The sequence below is a fragment of the Xyrauchen texanus genome, chromosome 50, assembly GCF_025860055.1.
Source record: "Xyrauchen texanus isolate HMW12.3.18 chromosome 50, RBS_HiC_50CHRs, whole genome shotgun sequence".
Taxonomy (NCBI): domain Eukaryota; kingdom Metazoa; phylum Chordata; class Actinopteri; order Cypriniformes; family Catostomidae; genus Xyrauchen; species Xyrauchen texanus.
In genome coordinates this window covers 11,880,600-11,889,027 of record NC_068325.1, presented here as the reverse complement: position 1 = coordinate 11,889,027, position 8,428 = coordinate 11,880,600, and the positions used below count along the sequence as shown (strand labels likewise).

Here is an 8,428-nt window from a genome sequence, read left to right as displayed (position 1 = left end):
CGAAAATTTTAATGACTTAAATCAACTTAAATTAATTTAAACACACACACACACTGGCCATGTGTATCTCTCTCTCTCTCTCTTTCTCTCTCGAACTGGCGCCTCCGACTCGTCTTTATCCCCCTCCCAGCTGATTAGGGCAATTCAGCACTGGGCATGCACCCTCACGGCCCAGCTACACCCTCTTCCTCATCAAAAACTTATTCCACATGTAAACGTTACTCAAAACGTTTCATGTACTGAAAATAACATCTTACCAGAAGTGGTTTTCAAACACGTTTGATCTTATAAGGTTTGCAAACTTAGTTTACTTTTGCCATGTTCAATTGGGTTCTTTCCATTCAGACAAGCACTGCAGAAGACAAGCCTCCAAGGCTGTTCATTTATTCAGTCAAAGCTATGACTTCAAAATGTTTTTGCACTCCAAAAAAATTCAGACCCCTTTATAACCTACAATACTATGAGTATGGTTTGCTTTTAACTTGCAATCTATTTTAAACTACCCCCAGAAACTCATCCTTTTGTTTTCTGTCAAAATGAAGGCTGAATAAATTCATCATTCTCCACTAAATTACAATAAGAATGCATTATACCATCTGACTGTGTATTATCGTGCTTACTACACAGCTACTTAAAGGCTGTGAGGTTCACCCAAAACTCCTAATTTACTCACCCTCATGACATCCCATATAAGTGTGACTTTTTGTCTTCTGCTGAACACAAAGATTTCAAGCTCTGTGGGTCCATACAATGAAAGTCAACAGGGTCCAAATCTTTGAAGCTCAAAAAGCTTATAAAGGCAGCACTAAAGTAATCTATATGACTCCTGTGTTAAATCCAAGTCTTCAGAAGCTATATGATAGGTGTGGGTAAGAAACATCAAGTTTTCCAGAGAGCTTTATGACAATATTTTAATTTTAAATTAGTAATAGTAATAAAATAATAATAAGAAAAGATATTATAGGCCAAATATTGGAAAACAAAATGAGATATGAGCCCACATTTGGGGCCAGGGAAAGTGGAAATGCAAAGAGAACTGCATGAGTTATTTTTCACTTGGTTCACAGTTTGGTCTTAAAGAGGTTTGCATAGTCCTAAAAGAGTTATGTGAAGAGGACCTGACTGTGAAAACACCCTTATTTGCTCCTGTACTGTTTTAACAGCATGAGAAATGCCCGGCAGCTGCCACATATTTTGTGTCATCTTTCAAATTCTTAGTAACTCTTTAATGAAGCAACCTTGTCACTACAAGCTAGAAAATTCAAGTTTGTGTATTGATGTCAATGTCAAAAAACACATTTTTGTGTTTTTCAGAGGCAGGATTTGCTTTTTGGATGAGCTTCCAAATATGGATGTCTTCACGCAAAACTTAAATCAGCTTCTCAGTTATATTTGTATATACAAATGAATGACATTTACAAATTTGTTCTATGTAATTCGGTGGGTGTGTGTCAACAGGGCGTATCTACACAAACCTTGACCCACCCTAGTTTAAGTGAAAATTCTTAAAAATTTTTGTAGTGTAAGAGCACATGCTATTAGGCACTATAACCACAGGCCTTGGTGGTAGCAACAGACTGATCACACTGTAAATTCAACAACAGTAAGTGAAAAGTTTTGCTGCTGAAATCACTCTGTGCTTTCCGAAATTCAAATCAAATTCAAAATGGCTGAAGCTGAAAATGTTGAAAGTGTAGTGTATGAAAGTGTATGAGCTCCAGTTTCCGGGTGAAATGTCCACATGGTGGTGCCAAAAGCAAGTTGTATTTGTTGTTGTAAATTATGTTATACAGTCAACATAAATGCATATTTTGTTAACTCTACACCCAAACCCCAACCATAAACCTAACCGTAAGTGGAGTAAAAATGTAATTTTAGAGCGGAAAAATGCAATCTTCAACGATTACTTCCTGGTTCCACTAGGGGGAAATATGTTTACATTTGAACTTATGCAAAAATGTCTGAAGGGGGGTGGTGCATGCCAGTAATTTGGCTGAAAAAGTTCAATTTCAGGGTGCATGAACTTTCGAAAGCAACTTGTTGATTCTCGTGTGATCATGTTGGTTAACAAAGCCTCCGTTCTACCCTTGTTTTTCCTTCCTTTCTACTCTGCATGGTATTGCATTCTTTTTAACTCAAATGTAAGTATTTATTTTGTGGGTGAGATGCCTGTTTGTCTATGCAAGGTTATGCTTTGGTATTTAACTTTCTAAATCTAGCAGTATTATTGGTGTTTCACAATACCTCTCTTTGGGATGATCTTGGGTGATAATCCTTAGGTTTTTAGCCTTGTCATTTCTTTATCTTTTTTTATTTTATTTTTTTAGCTTATCGCATTCCACAGAATCACTCCTTCAGTTGTTTTCTACTCTCAATGACAGTAATTTAGACTTCCCACACCCTTAAAATACATGGCCACCAACAGGACCAGAATGGATGCAGTAACTGCTATGCTGCTCCCATTTCAACCCTGTTATTCAACAGCACATGCTGTTTGTCTATGACAATTTAATCTTTTTTAATTATTTATTTTTTATTTTTTTATTATTGTATGCAACATATTTGTTCTCTGAACCTGCTTGGTGTTCTCTGAAAGGAATAGTTGTTTTACAGAAGTGTTTTAACTGTATTTTTTTATATTAATCCATAATCAGTCTTGACACCAACATGCCGTTTAAATGCTTTAATACTCCAGATGTGATATCTGAATCCTGGCCATGACATTTACACTCACTGAACACTTTATTAGAAACACCTGTACACCTACTTATTCATGTGATTACCTAATCAGTTAATTGTGTGGCAGCAGTGGAATGCATAAAATCATGCAGATATGGGTCCGGAGCTTCAGCTAATGTTCACATCAACCATCAGAATGGGGAAAAAATGTGATCTCAGTGATTTAGACCGTGGCATGATTGTTGGAGCCAGACAGGCTGGTTTGAATATTTCTGTAACTGCTGATCTGGGATTTTCACACACAACAGTCTCTAGAGGGTGCCCGATACGTTGATCGCGATTTACCACTCGATCACATTGGCAATGCTGGTAGATTGCACACAATTTAAACGTGCTTTTGTTAAATTTTAATAAAAAGAAATATAATGTCTTTCCTTCTTTTAGTTTCTGTCTGACTTGCACTTGACGAATAAATTTTGACCAGGTGAGATTTTTGTTTATTCAGTTGCCATGACAACTAAGATTGCGCCTTCCATGGGCTTCTGAGAATAGAGAGCGAAATTGCGAAGCTAGCAGTGTTTGAGACTAGCTACCAGCAGCTTCTGCCCGGATTATGCAAAACTGTCTGATTCCATTCAGTGCAAATCATCAGAATAAGATACCAGCAGCAGAGCGGCAGTTCTGTGGACGGAAACGCCTTGTTGATGAGAGAGGTCAACGGACAATGGCAAGACTAGTTCGAGCTGACAGAAAGTCTACGGTAACTCAGGTAACCACTCTGTATAATTGTAATGAGTAGCATTTCAGAATGCACATGTTAAACCTCGAGGCGGATGGGCTACAACAGCAGAAGATCACATTGGGTACTTTATGAGGACTATAGTGTCCCTAATCAAGTGAGTGTATATATAGCAATAGCATTATTCAACTATTTGTTACCTTATATGAAGAAAACATGCTAAGTTGTTGTGGATGGTTGCCAGGGCTTTGCTTTACAGTTGCTAATGTGATTGTGGCTTTTAGCATGTTCATATGTTGTTGCTAGGGCGTTCTGGGTCAACTTAAAAGAGCCAGTTCACAAGTCCCTATATTATTCTGGTCCCTATGGCTCAGGTCCTTACTTTATTGCAAATAAATGCATTTTTTTAATCGCCAGGTGAAAAACGTAAGATGTGATGTATAATGCATGTCCAAAACACTAACTCATACACTGTAAAATCTAATTAGCTGACTTTACTTAGATTTTTAAGGCAATCAGTTTGCATGATTTTTTCAAGTAAACATACTTATATGGCCAAAGTAAGTTTGGCTGAACTTTCTCAAGTAACAAGCCAAAAGTTGTTGAGCGGGCGGGGGTTTGATGTCCTTTTCTGCATATTTCGGTGCCGTTTTGTAGTCCGTTCTGCATAACGCTGCGGCTCAGTTTTGCTTATAGCAGCCCATTCGGAAAATGCCTGGGATGCCAGATTACCAGTCCAGCCCTGGTTAGTACTCAATTTAAAACAATAATATAGCAAATATACTGAGAACATGACGGGCTTAAGAAGGAAGTGAAATAGAGGAGAACAGGTGTTGCTTGGCACGCTAATCATTGGCATGATCAGTGTTCCCCAGGGAACAATCAATGCTCCCATGGAAATGCCGATCATGCATGGCAGCCGTGGCTGCGAGACATGAGGGAGAGAAAAATGACAAAACAAACAAAATCAACCAGTGAACTCACCAGAGCCATGACAGTAAAACAACAACAATAGTCATTAGAATTATATACATTTTTATCTAACGATTACAATTTTTCTACATAAGTTCCCTTGTTTTGACCAAATATTCATCATTTCTTCAAACACAATGGCTTATGGGAATTCCACACAGCTGCAATATTGCACTTGATAATTTTGAGTCCAAAGAACATATATATTTGAGTTATGATCACAAAATGTGGCATTTCAAGTACTGTTTATTTAGGACTACTTAAATGTTTTTATTAATTACAACTTTAGGATTTAGAGAGTAACGTTAACTTAATTAAAACAGTAAGAAATTAAGCTTAAATTGAGTAAACTATTTTTTATTTATTTTTCAATTTGAGATTTACAGTGTGTGTGAACTATTTCAATATTCGAGATTTGTTCCTTAACAAACAATTTAGGTAGGGAATTTTCTGCATTTTACTCTGGGTTTATTGATGTGAAATATTGATTTTCTTCATATAAAAACAAACACCAGTGCTTTAAAAAAAAAAAAACTATAAATGTTAATATACTCAACTCATTGTTGGCCAGAAAAGACCTCCTGCCTTTGGGCCATGGTAGTAGAAGTAATTCTGACTCATATGTGGCATAGACTGGCAAAAATAAATAATCCAGAAGGGATCTGCCCTCTCACTTGCATTCATGCTGAGTCTGAAACCCTGAGAGACAATGCTACACTTCTTTGAGTACAGGGGTCAGTGTTGCCAGGATCCTTGGCTATACCCACCACCGGCTTTATATATTTATACTCGCTCACTGTTGCTGCTGTTCTCTGCGGTGTTATAACACAACAGGCAAAACACATTGGTTGGTTGTAAATGTTTCGCAAGTAGTCAAAGAGTGACTTTGCAGGACATGGAGAATGTCCGTTTCTAATGCAGAGGTAGGCCTACAGTCAATTTCAACACCTTGGTTCTGGAATGAGAGGCATTCGTAAAGTCATAATGGACAGTTTTAGATGAGTGGTGATCAAGAACGCCAACACAACATTGCTTGCTGTTTTAAAATGCAATGGCCTACACACTTCAGCCATTTAAAGCTAATTTAAGAAAAATGTATTCATGTACAAGAAGAACAACAACAACCCATTGACTATTCATTGAGTTACTCATATATACACAGAAGTGAAGTGCTCGGTGATGAGGTCAAATAAACCTGTATCCTTTATAAAAGTAGATAAAGTGCAGATACGTTTTTATCAAGCGGACATCAGGGTTTGATTCCCCCTTTGTCCCCTTTTTTCCCATCCTGTCTCCTCTCTTAATATTTCCTATAACACTATTTATAATCATAAATATAAATTAATATAAAGGTTTATTAATTTATTTTTGTGGACATGGTGGGGAGTTGAGAGAGTGGTTTGATCCAGATAAAATTAACCATGCTTTTAATATAGTATTATTGTAGTAAACATGCTGTTTGGCCATAGTTTTAATGCAATTAACCATGTTATTACTGTAGAAAAACATGGATGATTTTTTAATGGGATTAACTTGGTGTAGGGTGTCTGTGGGACTCTAAATAAACATAATAAACATGCTGCATTCATATTATATGTTATTATTTCATTAGAAGTGCAAATACAGTAGCATTTTTTGCAGATGCCTTTTGTTGCTATCTACACATTTGTTGCTATTTGTCATTTAGTGCAAAAAGCAGCTTATATAAAAATTCAGACTTTTACGCAATCAAACAAGTTTCTTAAATTTTAAAGTGTGACTCACATTCTGACTTTGACTCACAGGGGCTGTGTGATTGAATGAGTCATATTTACATAAATGCTTCTTTGACAAGTCTTGCATTTCTTAATATGTATCACGTCTCCCAAATTTAAAAGCAGTAATATGATTAATCTTTGTTAAAACTGTCTTTTTCTTTCTTTCTTTCTTTCTTTCTTTCTTTCTTTCTTTCTTTCTTTCTTTCTTTCTTTCTTTCTTTCTTTCTTTCTTTCTTTCTTTCTTTCTGTAGTAGGTCCTATGCGATACTGACTCCTACTGGACATTTGAAGGAAAACACATTAATTGTCACATGACTTAATTCTGAGTATTGCTTTCTATCACTAGTGCTACTCGCATTATTTCTGTAGTAAATAGCATGCCCAAGCATACCGATTTTCTGTATGCTTGGAATACACTGACGACTTGCCAAAATGTGCAGTATACAACAGAGCACACTGTAAGAACTACTATCCTATAGCATCTCATGCAGAAACCCTTTTTATTTCTGTTATGATAACTGAATGCAAGAATTATGTATGCAACATAATGAGGTTATGGGACAACAGTAGCATACTACTGTTCGAAACGTTTATTGTTATATATTCAGGGTTGGGATGGTTACTTTTGAAATGTATTCCACTACAGATTACAGATTACCTGCTGTAAAATGTAATTTGTAAGGTGTTCAGTTAGATTACTCAAGGTCAGTAACGTACTCTAAATACTTTGGATTTCTTCTTCAGCACTGGTAGATTTATTTCCCTAAAATCTAAATATCTTATGCAGTGTTGTTTCTAAAACAAGATAAACCAAATGTATCTTGTTTTAAGGGTTTTTAGATATTTTTACAGCAAAACAATACAAAAATAATTATCAAGAATACAATGTTTGCCCTAATATCAAAGGTCTTACTAGAAAAAAAAAAAATTATGATTCAATGTGAATTTTCTTGATAAACAAATATGATCGTGTCTGGTAACATGTGCATGTAAAATGGCTAGAAATAGCATTTTAGCTTAGCGTATAGCTGACAATTTACACAAGCTTTATTTCTATTTCTTCTGCTCCAAACTGACTTCAAACGTACTTCTCTGTCTGCTCGTATGACTGTAACACATCATAAGTGTTTCACTGCTGTTCAAATGCACTTTGGATCGCATCCTTTATATGTATAAATGTTTTCCATCTGAAAGGACTAAATATTAAATGAAACAAATGACAATAAAATGCAAAGTAATCTCTTCAGTAATCAAAATACTTTTAGAATGTAAATGTATTTTAATTACCAATTATATGAACTGTAACTGTAGTGGAATACAGTTACTTATATTTTGTATTTTAAATACGTAATCCTGTTACAGGTATTCTGTCACTCCCCAACACTGATTATAGGCATACTGTTTCAAATTCTATTTTAAGGCAACATATGCTGTATATTTTGTGTAGTATGTAGTTGGCAGTGTTTTAGTTCCATTCTGAACAATGAAATTGTCTACCATAAATGCTATGTTGTCTTGGTCAAATTCGCATAGAACTTTTGCATGGCACTGACTCTAACTGTTTTCTTTCTGTTGTAATATTTGCAATAAGACGCCGTTTATTACGAAAATAAAAGAAGGTTCTACCGAGATTTGAACTCGGATCGCTGGATTCAAAGTCCAGAGTGCTAACCATTACACCATAGAACCACGTGCTAACATTATGAAATCGTGTAATATTACATTGAGAGTAATTACAAATCAACGTCATAAAATTCCACATAAATATATACATCACACTTTATATAGAGAAATTATTAGTCTTTCAGTCGAAAAAATATGAATACTATGCAGGTGGTATGAGAACATGGCTCCTTGGCTCCTTTCTTGCTGAGTATGAGGGACAATAGTGCAGTTCTTCAAATAAAGATATTCAACATGTCTCTAGATAAACGTAAAACTCACAGTTTTGTATTACTTAACCTACATTACGTTAAACTACATTATGTCGCGAGCAAAGACGCGACACCAGTAAGCTAATTAACATAATTAAATATTCAAATTTTTTCTTTCATTTTTTTCTCTTCTTCTTTCCTCCCCATCTTCCCCTTCTTTTTCCTTTCTTCCTCCCATCAAACAGACTATTGTTTCCCAGCTTCTTGGCAGGCAAACACAAACCAAACTGCGCGGATTGCAATTACTCCCACAGTCAACATGTTCACCACTTTAAATGCACTGCAATACTTAAGTTGAACTGTAGGGGGCAGTCGGAGCTTGTAACACATATCGAATGTTGTCGTTA

At 35.8% G+C, this 8,428-nt stretch overlaps 1 non-coding gene across 1 annotated transcript; it reads right to left on the bottom strand.

Annotated features, from left to right (window-relative positions):
• Positions 1-7,764: 7,764 nt before the first annotated feature.
• On the bottom strand, positions 7,765-7,836 carry trnaq-uug (transfer RNA glutamine (anticodon UUG)). The gene has a single exon. It is a non-coding gene; the product is annotated as a tRNA-Gln (tRNA).
• Between the last annotated feature and the right edge of the window lie 592 nt (positions 7,837-8,428).